Source organism: Ranitomeya imitator, chromosome 6 (genome assembly GCF_032444005.1).
Source record: "Ranitomeya imitator isolate aRanImi1 chromosome 6, aRanImi1.pri, whole genome shotgun sequence".
NCBI lineage: Eukaryota > Metazoa > Chordata > Amphibia > Anura > Dendrobatidae > Ranitomeya > Ranitomeya imitator.
The window spans coordinates 36,958,096-36,971,109 of record NC_091287.1 but is presented as its reverse complement, the minus strand read 5'-3'; the positions used below and the strand labels follow the sequence as shown (position 1 = coordinate 36,971,109).

Below are 13,014 nucleotides of genomic sequence, written 5' to 3'. Positions count from 1 at the left end.
CCCACCTATTTAGGGAGTAAGTGACAGTATTATATACAGGAGTACAGTGTCTGTCACACTATCCTGCAAAAATTAGGAATTAGCCCCAAGGGTGCGGTCTGTAAAAAGTGCAGGGTCTACAAAAAAGAGGCATGACTAGTAGGCAAATAATTCCCCAGTAATCGTGCAGCTATATTGCCGCTTCTGCTCTCAATAAACAAAATATTTCCAGTACTTCAGCCACAGTGGGTTCACTGCTCAACGGCAACAACAGCCCTAAAACTGGCATAAAACGTGTGTACCCTGCTTCCATCATGCTTCCCATCTTTTCCCACTCCTAGTCTATATTTTTCACAATTCATCTTGCCTTTCTCTGGACTGCAAGAAAATTAGGTTTTTGGGGTGGGGCAGGGCTTGACAACTTGGTAGACCCCATCATTCCTATAAATGAAGGGGCTAAAGCCCCACTGGCTTCTTCCAGATGTCCGACCACCTGCAGTGAACTTCACTGTTGGTGAGTCCAGGTGCTCCAACCTTAACTAATGGCAAAAATAGGTATAAATTAGTGAAATACCCCTTTAATTTGGCTGTTATTTCACATAAAATGAACTAAACGGGTTAAAACGAGATGTACTATCCGTCACTGAATCCTAGACGCGTTAGGAGCTGGAGGTGCAGCATGTGTTCTGCATTCCTCATCCACAGTCGCTGTCAGAGCCGGCCTGATTGCATCTCTTTGGAGACATCTTGTATTCCACTGCGTTCAGAAACCTCTCAAGAAAACAGTCTGCAGGACAGATAAGGAAATAAACAATAATTCCCTAATATATGTGACGCTCAGGTAAGGACCGTTTGTCCGAGAAGCTTTTTCTGTAGCTGGACTGCCTATGTGACCCGGGTTAATTACCGTAGTTCCAAAAATTGGACTGTTGGTGGCCAATGATCCTCACAAAATCATTGCCATGTGAATATTACATTTCTTCCATTTATAATCATTCTTCTTTTCTTCAGTTCTGCTGCCTTGACTTATTGGCCATAAGTACAGCTCCCCTGAGAGTATTTCACACTCTTCGAAAGTAAATTACCAAGAAGAAAATGATTTCTGGAGAACATAGAATGATGGTCCTTGTAAAAGGATCTGTCACCAAGAAAATCTCTATACTGGGGCATCTACTAGTGACCCAAAAACAAAGCTATTGTAGCATATTCCCTCCTAATTTAAAGAGGAATTGTCATCTTTCCTTACATGACTGATTTAATATACATTCCCTATAATTTAATAATTATAGAGTAATTTTAACCCCTTAGTGATCAAGCTAATTTGGACCAAGCCAATTGTTACAGTTCTGACCACTGTCACTTTATGTGGTAATAACTCTGGAACGCTTCAACGGATTCCACCAATTCAGAGATTGTTTTATTTTTCGTGCCATATTGTACTTCATGTTAGTGGTAACTAGGGTTGAGCGAAACGGGTCGAAATTGTTCAAAAGTCGCCGACTTTTGGCAAGGTCGGGTTTCATGAAACCCGACCCGACCCCAGTGGGGGGGTCGGCCATGAAGTCGGCGATCTTTTGAATCTGGAATCGGAATTCCGATCCAGATTCCCGATATGTTTAAGATATCGGGAATTGGTATCGGAATTCAGATTAAAGTGTAAAATATAGAATTAAAATAAAAAATATTGCAATACTTACCCTCTGACGCGCCCTGGTACTAACCGGCAGCCTTCCTCCTTCGAATCCGCGCTTCTAGGACCTTGCCGTGACGTCGCGGCTTGTGATTGGCCGCGCGGCCGCCCATGTGACCGCTCGCGCGGCCAATCACAAGCCGCGACGTCACCGAAGGTCCTGGAAGGGCTGATTCTTAGGAAGGAAGGCTGTCGGAAGGAAGCAGGGCGCTTCCGAGGGTGAGTAGATACCTAATAGGAATATACTCACCCTCGGAAGCGCCCTGCTTCCTTCCGACAGCCTTCCTTCCTAAGAATCAGCCCTTCCAGGACCTTCGGTGACGTCGCGGGTGACGTCGCGGCTTGTGATTGGCCGCGCGAGCGGTCACATGGGCGGCCGCGCGGCCAATCACAAGCCGCGACGTCACCCGCGACGTCACCGAAGGTCCTGGAAGGCTGACTCTAAGGAAGGAAGGTTCCCTTTTAGTACCAGGGCGCGTCAGAGGGTAAGTATAAGGATATTTTTTATTTTAATTCTATATTTTACACTTAAATATGGATCCCAGGGCCTGAAGGAGAGTTTCCGCTCCTTCAGACCCTGGGAACCATGGAAACCCAATGCACTGCATTGGGTTTCGAGTTTCGGCCGACCCCGACCCCGACTTTTTTATAGGATCGGCCGATTTCACTCGACCCGACTTTTCCAAAAGTCGGGTTTCGTGAAACCCGACCCGATCCTATAAAAGTGAAGGTCGCTCAACCCTAGTGGTAACATTTATTCGATATGACTTGCGTTTATTTATGAAAAAAAATGGAAATGTGGCAAAAATTTTAAAAAATTTTTTTTCAAAATTTTACTTTTTGTGCCCTTAAATCAGAGTTATGTTTAACAAAATAGTTCATAAATAACATTTCCCACATGTCTACTTTACATCAGCGCAATTTTGGAAACATTTTTTTTTTTGTTAGGAAGTTCTAAAAGTTGACCAGCGATTTCTCATTTTTCCAACAAAATTTACAAAAAACCATTTTTTTTAGGGACCATATTACATTGGAAGTGACTTTGACGGGTCAACATGATAGAAAATACCCAAAATTGACACCATTCTAAAAACTCCACCTCTCCAGGTGCTCAAAACCACATTCAAGAAGCTAATTAACCCTTCAGGTGCTTCAGAGGAATTTTTGGAATATGCTGAAAAAAGAGAATGGACAGCACCTTCAAAAATCATTCATTTATCTAAAGTTGGTAGGCAAAAATTTATATAACTGAACATGATGTTCTCACGGCAAACCTCGTACTGGGTCCTATGCCTAGATCAATGTATGATTTTTGGATGTGCGGTTCATACTCTTTTTTTTGTGATGAATTTTTGGAATGTGGATTTTTTATTTTACTTTAGACACATTTTTTTTTTTTTGCAAGGTAACAGGAAAAAACGGACCCCTAAATTTGTTGAGCAATTTCTCCTGAGCATGAAGATACCCTATATATGGGGGAAAAAACATGGCAGTGCTCCGAAGGGATGGAGAGCCATTTGACTTTTTGAATGCAAAATTTTCTTGAACAATTCGCGGACACCATGTTGTGTTTTGAGAGCCCGTGTGTGCCTAAACAGTGAAAATCCCCCACAAGGGACACCATTTTGGAAACTAGACCCCTCGGGGAACTAATCTAGATGTATGGTGAGCACATCAAACCCCTAGGTCAGTGATGGCGAACCTTTTAGAGACCGAGTACCCAAACTGCTATCTAAAACCCACTTACAGTGGGGCAAAAAAGTATTTAGTCAGTCAGCAATAGTGCAAGTTCCACCACTTAAAAAGATGAGAGGCGTCTGTAATTTACATCATAGGTAGACCTCAACTATGGGAGACAAACTGAGAAAAAAAAAATCCAGAAAATCACATTGTCTGTTTTTTTATCATTTTATTTGCATATTATGGTGGAAAATAAGTATTTGGTCAGAAACAAAATTTCATCTCAATACTTTGTAATATATCCTTTGTTGGCAATGACAGAGGTCAAACGTTTTCTGTAAGTCTTCACAAGGTTGCCACACACTGTTGTTGGTATGTTGGCCCATTCCTCCATGCAGATCTCCTCTAGAGCAGTGATGTTTTTGGCTTTTCGCTTGGCAACACGGACTTTCAACTCCCTCCAAAGGTTTTCTATAGGGTTGAGATCTGGAGACTGGCTAGGCCACTCCAGGACCTTGAAATGCTTCTTACGAAGCCACTCCTTCGTTGCCCTGGCGGTGTGCTTTGGATCATTGTCATGTTAAAGACCCAGCCACATTTCATCTTCAATGCCCTTGCTGATGGAAGGAGGTTTGCACTCAAAATCTCACGATACATGGCCCCATTCATTCTTTCATGTACCCGGATCAGTCGTCCTGGCCCCTTTGCAGAGAAACAGCCCCAAAGCATGATGTTTCCACCACCATGCTTTACAGTAGGTATGGTGTTTGATGGATGCAACTCAGTATTCTTTTTCCTCCAAACACGACAAGTTGTGTTTCTACCAAACAGTTCCAGTTTGGTTTCATCAGACCATAGGACATTCTCCCAAAACTCCTCTGGATCATCCAAATGCTCTCTAGTAAACTTCAGACGGGCCCGGACATGTACTGGCTTAAGCAGTGGGACACGTCTGGCACTGTAGGATCTGAGTCCATGGTGGCGTAGTGTGTTACTTATGGTAGGCCTTGTTACATTGGTCCCAGCTCTCTGCAGTTCATTCACTAGGTCCCCCCGCGTGGTTCTGGGATTTATGCTCACCGTTCTTGTGATCATTCTGACCCCACGGGGTGGGATTTTGCGTGGAGCCCCAGATCGAGGGAGATTATCAGTGGTCTTGTATGTCTTCCATTTTCTAATTATTGCTCCCACTGTTGATTTCTTCACTCCAAGCTGGTTGGCTATTGCAGATTCAGTCTTCCCAGCCTGGTGCAGGGCTACAATTTTGTTTCTGGTGTCCTTTGACAGCTCTTTGGTCTTCACCATAGTGGAGTTTGGAGTCAGACTGTTTGAGGGTGTGCACAGGTGTCTTTTTATACTGATAACAAGTTTAAACAGGTGCCATAACTACAGGTAATGAGTGGAGGAAAGAGGAGACTCTTAAAGAAGAAGTTACAGGTCTCTGAGAGCCAGAAATCTTGATTGTTTGTTTCTGACCAAATACTTATTTTCCACCATAATATGCAAATAAATTGTTAAAAAAAACAGACAATGTGATTTTCTGGATTTTTTTTTCTCAGTTTGTCTCCCATAGTTGAGATCTACCTATGATGTAAATTACAGACGCCTCTCATCTTTTTAAGTGGTGGAACTTGCACTATTGCTGACTGCGATAAATACAGTGGGGCAAAAAAGTATTTAGTCAAAGTACCAACGCGGCAATTTAACCGGAATACTGACGTTATAAGGGTTAAATGTTGACCAGTGATTTCTCATTTTTCCAACAAAACTTACAAAACCATTTTTTTAGGGACCACATCACATTTGAAGTGACTCTGAGCAGTCTATATGAAAGAAAGTACCCAAAAGTGACCCCATTCTGAAAACTGCACCCCTCAAGGTACTGAAAACCACATTCAAAAGTTTATCAACCCTTCAGGTGCTTCACAAGAACTGAAGCAATGTGAAAGGAAAAAATTAACATTTAACTTTTTTTCACGAAAAATGTACTTCAGACCCAAACTTTTTTATTTTTACAAGGGTAACATGAGAAAATGGACCAGGAAATTTGTTGAGCAATTTCCCTGGAGTACGCCGATACCCCATGTGGAGGAAAATCATTATTTGGGCGCACAGCAGGGCTCGGGAGGGTAGGAGAAGCTTTTGACTTTTTAAATGCAAAATTGGCTGGAATCGATGGCGGCCATCAGGTCGTGTTTGAAGAGCCCCTGATGTGCCTAAAAAGTGGAAATTGCCCCACAAGTGACCCCATTTTGGAAACCACACCCCTCACGGGGTAAAGTGAGCATTTTGAACCCACAGGTATGACACAGAATTTGAGAATTAGATAACATTAGATCATCATATTGAATATGTCCTCATTAGTGTTGAGCGCAAGTCCTCGCTACTCCAATTTGTATCGGGCGCTCGGGTATGCACCGAATATCTTGGGTGCTCGAGTGACATGCTCAAGTGCCTGCCCCGCATGTTTCGTGGCTGTTAGACACCCCCCAAAAAACATGTAGGGATCTGCATACTCAGTGCATACCCAAGCACCCAATAGAAACTCAAGTAGCGAGCACTTGCACTCAACACTAGCCGTCATATCATTTTTACTTTTTTTAAAAACCCGTTCTAACTCCAACCTTAACACAACACCAACCCTAACCCTTACACAACCCTAACCCCAACCCCATCACACTTCTAACCCCAACACAACCCTAACTTCAACCCTAACCTTAATCCAACCCCAACCCTAATAGAACCCTAGCACAAACCTAACTTTTTTTTGTGATCACCGTTATTCGGTAAATAACATCGATCATGTGACAGGGGACCGTAAAAACCAGCCCTGATCATGATCTCCAGGGTCTCCGCTACCCTCAGTAGCCAACAACCAGGAGATTTTCCGACACTGGGGGGCGCTATACCCTTATTTCTCAGCGCCGTTAAAAAGCGGCGCTGAGGAATAAGGCCCCTTAACTGCAGCTGTTAAATGGCTTATCTGTGGTGGTTAAGGGATTAAAGTTCCTCTGTCATTCCGCCTAGAAATGTATGAGTAAACTAACAAATGGGAATTACCATTCCATTTGTCAACAGTCTAACATTGGCAGCACTGATTGGATAGTGTCACAACACTCCCCCAAGTGCTAACTTCCTTGAGGATTAACAAAGAAATATCACAATGCAGAGTTCTAAGAAAAGATTAAATGCATTTACTAAAAACTCAATGATGTATGTCAGAGGCTCTTCACCGAAATCACGGAATGACTCTTGAAGAGCTATATAAGGATTAGAACATTTCTATATAGACCAAATAAACTAACTTAAATGGTCCTTTTACCTGGTCTAAATGGATAGATTATGTGATAAATTGACAATCTGGAAATCATTTTATGTAAAGATAATGTCCTATGACTGGACATTCAATAGCTACCACTAGCTGTCTCCCTTCTGGCTAACTTGCTGACCACTGGCTTTTGTTAGATGTAATCTGTATCTAGCAACAGAGAAGTTGAGATAATAGATTTCTGGATTAAAGGAGGTGGGGGGCCAACCCTCGACTAAAAACTCGCCAGGGGGTTGGGGACTAGCACTCGCCTCTCCACTCGCCAGGGGGTTGGGGACTAGCCCTCGCCTCTCCACTTACCAGAAGGTGGGGCAAGCGCTCAACTCTCAACAGGAAGTGGAGATGAGCCGTCATCCCTCTACAAGAAGTGGAGGTGTGTGAAAGATTCAACACGGTCATGGCTTCCTTTATAAACCAAAACAGCCATGCTCACTACAATTGTCATCTGGCAACAGAGATTGGATGTTGTTTAGATGCCCACAGCTGGTCAAAGTCAGACAAAAGGAGTATCCAATTCCAGTAAGTGCAAAATTGCAGGTACTGGTTTTTGTCAAAGAGTTTTTTTTTTTTTACCAGAATCGGCCCCCAGTATCGATCTTGGCTGGGTTATCAGATTTTACTGCAGTACAGAATCCCTGGTCCTGCCGACCTACGCAATGATATTCCGTAGTTGCCAACAGTCCCAAGCTTGTCCGGATTTTTCCACATTTTCGCGTAAACAAGTTCTGTCAATTTGGGCATGTCCCAGCCCAAAAAGAAACAGGGTTTAATTAAGAACGGCTAAAGGGAGGTTCCAAATCCAATTATGAAAGGCCAAATACTGGTCACATGCCCGATGACATGACACAAAAACAGGGAATGTTATTAAAAAGTCATCACTTCGTCAGTTACTAAAATTCATTTTCAATTGACTACAGGAACCCTCCAAACCATGTCCCTGCTATCTGGCATTAGTAGGAGCTCCGCCATATTTTTCCTGCTCACTAATGAAATTATTAAATATCCTGTGGCGGTTCCACTCCAAGCTCGTTTCTCCCGTCCCACCAGACACGTTTATCACCAGCGCAGTCGATTCCCGCCTGCAGGAGCCTCGTGAGACACCCTCAGATCTTTGTCCTGATTTGGATATAATTATAGTGACTAAGACAGTCGGCTACAGGAACATTTTATACTTTTTAATTTAAATGGAAAAAGGTTAAAGTGTTAGGTAAATTAAAAGAGAAGTGTCTATGCCTATTCATTTGTAAGTCGCCTCTTCCAGCTACGCTGTCTCAACAAACGACACAACGAGCTAATTAAGCATCAAATGACCAAAAATACAGCATAATGTTCTAAAAGCTAATGAAAGTCACCCAGCAGGGGACACTTTTTTTAAATGACACTAAATAGTAGGATTTTAAAGGGGTTATTCTTAATTAAAATTAATTTTTGGCTAAAAATCATTTTTGTAATTGGGTGGCATTAAGAATCTTGCACCGTTTGCCTTCTATAACCTCTTTATTGCACTATTCCTGGTTGCAGAATGGGTTACCTGAAATAAATGTAAAGATGGTGACCCTGTCTGAAAGAGTTTTGTGAAAAGCAATATGGAGAAGATAATCAACTAGCAGCAGAAACAATGAGATGGATTACAGGACGCAGTGGCGGGTCTCTGCCCCTCTACAGGAAGTGGCAGCAGGTCTCTGCCCCTCTACAGGAAGCGGCGGCAGCAGGTCTCTGCCCCTCTACAGGAAGCGGCGGCAGCAGGTCTCTGCCCCTCTACAGGAAGCGGCGGCGGGTCTTTGACCCTCTACAGGAAGCGGCGGTGGGTCTTTGCCTCTCCACAGGAAGTAGTGCATCTTTGTCTGCTCTCCAGTCTGTAAGATTGCACACAGGCATAACATGACTGGTAAGCCATTGGACAGTGGCAGCAGCAAGGCATGCTGAGAAGTGAAGGAAAGGAAATCCTAGCTCATATAGTGCTGGCAAAATGCTGTTCACGAGGAATCACACCCTGAAAAATAATGGCTGACAAGTTACATGAGCTAGATATGAAGGACAGTTCCTGAACATATTAGACTGGAATGGTCAGTTAAAGCAATTCCAACCTGTGAGAGAAAAGGACTGCAAGGCCACAGTTTTGTGTGAAGTAGACAAGAAATACGCATTCAGTGCTGGTTTATTCTTCGATTATTGAATGGGCCATGTGGTAAGGGTTTTTTTTTTCTTGGCAACACATCCCTCTAGTAGTGATCCTGGTTTTGGAGGTTAAAGAGGTTTAATATAAATCCAAGTATAAATGGAAGGTTGACAGTTCTGCTCTAAGAAACACCGGCAATTTCTAGTCACAGGTGGTCGGTCACCATTATAGGGTAAATAAAGGTGTAGTCTCATGACTTTACACCCAATTAAGACATTGAAAACATAAAAGGTAGTCATCCATTATCACCCCTTTAATTTGACAGGAGAATGAGCACATAAGAGTTGCACCAATCTTGGACTGGCCCATGGTCGCCCATTAATAGTTATCCTACATGGGATGATGAAAGTCGAGGAGTAATATCAATCAATTGTTGAGTACTTGTCTCCTAAATGGGTATTTGCCTTTTTAAAAAATAATTTTAAAGCTTTTCTGTATGAGACATCTTTACCTTTATTAAGGATTGCCATCTCTAGACTTACGAAGAATGTTCTGGGTATATATAGGGAGCGTATTGTATACATACGGGCAGGTTTAAAGATGGCAGCCCTACTGATTGGGCAGCCAAATGTTGGGAAGACCCTGGAGAGAAGACAAAAGTGCGGTCTACCACTCCTCACATGTTAGCCAGAAAGTAGGAGGTCGCTGTTGGATGGAACTAAACCCAGCACCAACAATGACAAAACGGTGGTACCAATTAGGGGAGAAAACTGTCTGTTTTAAGGAAAGACTATTCACGTTAAAAAAAAATGTAAAAAATGAAATAAGTAAAACATCCCATCCAAAAAAAGACTAACTACACCAATCATTTCCAGAACACTATCCCTGACCCACAAGACATGTCCAATTTCAAAATTACCGATACACAATGATGAACCCCCCCCGCCAAAAAAGTAAATTTTAGGTTTTTACCCAAATGACTAATAGAAAAATTACTGGTAACTAAAATGTATAAACACGTGTTGTTTTGAAAAAGCATTAAACTCTCTTGCTCTAATAAAAATTATGGGTAAAAAAATCTGAATAAAGAAACTAAAACTGGTCATAAAAAATGTCAAAAGGTCCAAAAATAATCACATCTACAGTCCAACAAATAAAAAGAAAATTCTAGCTGTTAAACTAATGTTAAAAAATGACTAAATTGTACCTTGTGTCAAAGACTCAAAATAACCTGGACCTTAACCAGATAGGAAAATTTTACAGATTTTTTTTGCTTTCATGGCGCTAGATCATCACTAACCATAGAACTTAATGGAGCAGAAAAATCAATGTGCGGTTCGTTTCCGAACACATTTAATGGGTGGAAGAACTTTATCCATCCACTTACTCCATCCCTGCCCAAAATGGATCTTTCCATAGCAGGATCGATGCGATTCATGGAGATGTGGTTTCTAGTGGGTGGAAGATCAGGTTCGGAGACATCTGCAAATCCAGCTTTCACTCAACTATCCCTACTATCAAAGTCGTAACTATAGTGGGTGCAGAAGATTCAACTGCACCCGTGATTTGCTGCCTACATCTGACTGCTGGTGGTGGGGATACCAGTTGTCAGACCCCCATCAATCTGAAACTGAAGACCAATCATGGGGTTGGGTCATCAAAATCATTGCAGTAGAACAACCTTCTGAGACCTAAAAAGTTGGATTGGCCCTGTTCAGAGATTTTGCCATTGACTGGTGTCTTTTTATAGAGTAACTGATGCACCTACAGCTTCTGCATTATTTAGAGCTATGCCACTCGCGAGCAGGATGAATTTTGGAAATTACCATCCTCAAGTAGGGTGATCCAAGAAAGGGTATTGTCGTAAATGCGAAAAAATTGACTTATCTGGGCATGGTCCAGGAAGCCAAGATTGGATCTCAACTTTTGAAAGGACATCAAGACCTTTAGTTGCAAACCCTCATAAAACTTCTGAGAGACTATTGATAAATTAAAATCTTTGTTGCAAAAGCTTCCCGAAACCTCCCAGAAGGCAGCACTTCCAGAACTTCTTCAGGGACGCCTTAGTGTCCAGTTAGGTGGTAAGTGCATGTGGTTATGCCGAACAACTTGATACTTCGGTAGATTCAACTTGGCCATTTGTTGGCAAGTATGACGATACTTTCACCGAGCCCTGGGTTGTCTAGAATGAACGACCAAGACTGTGATTGACAGACACGTGAAAAGTAAATACTAATTCTGGAGCATCTCTTAAGGACACTATACTATGGCGTTCCTCTGTTACTCCTCTTCGTCAATACCCAGTCTGACGCTGATGACATTGATCTGAAGGGCACTTTCACCAAAAACAGCATCACTCTTGTCCAAAAGTTGTGTCTGAAGCAGATGCTGCAATACCAGGCGCCGCCTGTGAGAGCTAAGTTGCGCTATTTGTTGGCCAAGAATATAGAAGTTTTTAGTTTCATAAAACCCTTTTGATGACATCAATCTCAAGTTACCCTACAAAGGCCGTGACATTTTAAAACAATGTTTTAGTATCAAACATCCATAGTGTTGATCTATAAAACCAGAAGAGAATGTAAATGGTTAAAGGCAGAATGTAACTCACAGCCTGTAACATTACATAGCAGGATGACTTGTCTATGCCGCTGACGTAGGAGCTGCTGGACCATTCACTACTGACTCACCCACTGAATTCAGCATCTTATAGAAGAATGAGATGATCGCTGCTGCATCGAGCCACGAATGTAAGAAGAACGCATTAATATTCTAACATGGAAAATATGAAGGCTTACCGAGCGCTTGACCTATAAGTGCAGTTGACCTGACAACCAATATCGCAATAATTGCATTTTGTACAAGGCTTGTTGTCAACCAGGTTTCTCAGGCTAATGAAAGTACGATCTAATTCATTAGAAAAAAATTAATGCGGCGGAATGCAATGATTCAGGATTCTCAGGCGCCGTGAGCGATTTGCATAGTTTCGATCACATTCCAACTAGACGTGTACAAATGAACTAAGTGGGGTCACAAGTCTGCCGTCACAAACAGTGGCTACAGACCTGAGCCCCAAGCCTGGACATCCCCTTTAATCGAAATTCACATATAGGGTATTTCAGCTTGTACTTAGTATCTGTCGTTTCATACAAAGCCTTGCTGTCTTCATGCCCCACGATAAGATAGGTATCTGCACCAGAATCTGTTCTGTCTAATATGTCCAAGAAATTTCCTGATTCTTCTGTACTGTAACATGCCTTCCACTCTTTTAATCATTCTGCCACAACAATAGGTGCAGGAACTTCTCCCTCCCATCCCAGCATGCATTGCTCTTTTAATTATCCAACTAAAAGCCTGCTTGTCTTCTATGGCTTTAAGCAGTTTGACATACAAGAGAGCACGAACAGAGACAAAGCCCCACCCCCACTTCCAATATAGTGATATGCCCCACCCCCACTTCCTATATAGTGATATGCCCCACCCCCACTTCCTATAGTGATACACCTCACCCCTACTTCCTATATAGTGATAAGCCCCACCCTCACTTACTATATAGTGATAAGCCCCACCCCCACTTCCTATATAGTGATAAGCCCCACCCCCACTTCCTATATAGTGATAAGCCCCACCCCCACTTCCTATATAATGATAAGCCCCACCCTCACTTCCTATATAGTGATAAGCCCCACCCCCACTTCCTATATAGTGATAAGCCCCACCCTCACTTCCTATATAGTGATAAGCCCCACCCCCACTTCCTATATAGTGATAAAGCCCCATCCTCTCTTCCTGCTACAAACAGATTACACTTGACAACAGGCAAGAGACATCAAGTTGCACAAATGTGAAATACTTAATGGCCAGGAGGACTAAAAATATTCTTAAACAAGAAGTGATCTGAAAGGAAGAGAAAAAAAAATCCTAAATAAAGAATGCAAAGACAGGTACAGTTAAGTCCATATATATTTGGACAGAGACAACATTTTTCTAATTTTGGTTATAGACATTACTACAATGAATTTTAAACAAAACAATTCAGATGCAGTTGAAGTTCAGACTTTCAGCTTTCATTTAAGGGTATCCACATTAAAATTGGATGAAGGGTTTAGGAGTTTCAGCTCCTTAACATGTGCTACTCTGTTTTTAAAGGGACCAAAAGTAATTGGACAGATTAAATAATTTTAAATAAAATGTTCATTCCTAGTACTTGGTTGAAAACCC

The 13,014-nt window shown here is 42.1% G+C and overlaps 1 protein-coding gene across 2 annotated transcripts in view; it reads right to left on the bottom strand.

Annotated features, from left to right (window-relative positions):
- Positions 1-13,014, bottom strand: part of RUNDC3B (RUN domain containing 3B) — a 150,661-nt gene that overhangs the window by 114,960 nt on the left and 22,687 nt on the right. The gene's annotated exons all lie outside the window — the stretch shown is intronic.